The 1,332-nt window shown below is 37.5% G+C and overlaps 1 protein-coding gene across 1 annotated transcript in view; it reads right to left on the bottom strand.

Annotated features, from left to right (window-relative positions):
• Positions 1 to 418: 418 nt before the first annotated feature.
• Positions 419 to 1,332, bottom strand: part of LOC135665266 (cytochrome b6-f complex subunit 4) — a 2,852-nt gene continuing 1,938 nt past the window's right edge. Inside the window, exon 1 of the mRNA XM_065177173.1 lies at positions 419 to 1,332. This exon is cut by the window's right edge and continues 1,938 nt beyond it. The gene's annotated coding sequence lies outside the window, so the exon portion shown is untranslated.

Genomic DNA, 1,332 nt, shown 5'->3' with positions numbered 1-1,332 from the left:
TTCTAGGTTATGTTTCGGGAAGGATCCGGCGCAGTTTTATACGGATACTACCTGGGGGATAGAGTCAAAATTGAAGTAAGTTGTTATGATTCAACCAGGGGACGTATAATTTATAGACTTCGCAACAAAGATTCGAATGATTAGGTGATTTTTAAAGCATTCCTTTCATGACGATACAATTCGAAGTTAAAAAAAAAAATTCAAGAGACTTATTTTCTTCCAAGGAATAGATTAAAAATTAAGGTAAGGAATAAGAAATATGAAAATAAGGGCTTCCGTTCGTAAAATTTGTGAAAAATGTCGACTGATCCGTAGGCGCGGACGAATTATAGTGATTTGTTCCAATCCGAGACATAAACAGAGACAGGGATAATCTTTCTAAAAAAGAACTTTCTAAAGAAAAGACAAAAATAAAGGATTTCTTTTAATATGAAATGGATATTTCCGTATCTTTTCTTTCCGTATATTTCTGACTTATATTTATAAGATGATAAAATATGACAAAAGCTATACCAAGAATCGGTTCACGTAGGAATGGGCGTATTGGTTCACGTAAGAATGGACGTAGAATACCAAAAGGAATTATTCACGTTCAAGCAAGTTTCAACAATACCATTGTAACTGTTACAGATGTACGAGGTCGGGTGGTTTCCTGGGCCTCCGCTGGTACTTCCGGATTCAAAGGGACAAGAAGAGGGACACCCTATGCTGCTCAAGCGGCGGCATTAAATGCTATTCGTACAGTAGTTAATCAGGGTATGCAACGAGCAGAAGTTATGATAAAAGGTCCTGGTCTCGGAAGAGATGCAGCATTACGAGCCATTCGTAGAAGTGGTATACTATTAAGTTTCGTACGTGATGTAACACCTATGCCACATAATGGATGTCGACCCCCTAAAAAAAGACGTGTGTAGAAATAAGAAAAAAACGGATTTCAAGAGAAATAAATAATTCAATGATCTGATCAAATAATAGTATTAGTATAGTATGGTTCGAGAGGAAGTAGCAGGATCCACTCGAACACTACAGTGGAGGTGTGTTGAATCGAGAGTAGACAGTAAACGTCTTTATTATGGTCGTTTCGTTCTGTCCCCGCTTATGAAAGGTCAAGCCGATACTATAGGTATTGCCATGCGAAGGGCTTTACTTGGAGAAATAGAAGGAACATGTATCACACGTGCAAACTCTGAGAAAGTGCCGCATGAATATTCTACGATAATAGGTATTGAAGAATCGGTACATGAAATTTTACTAAATTTGAAAGAAATTGTATTGAGAAGTAATATATATGGAGTTAGAGACGCATCCATTTGCGCCAGGGGCCCTAAATAC

This window comes from Musa acuminata, unplaced genomic scaffold (assembly GCF_036884655.1).
Source record: "Musa acuminata AAA Group cultivar baxijiao unplaced genomic scaffold, Cavendish_Baxijiao_AAA HiC_scaffold_972, whole genome shotgun sequence".
Lineage (NCBI taxonomy): Eukaryota > Viridiplantae > Streptophyta > Magnoliopsida > Zingiberales > Musaceae > Musa > Musa acuminata.
Note: the sequence above shows the minus strand (reverse complement) of the source record. Positions and strands in the feature narration are given on the sequence as shown.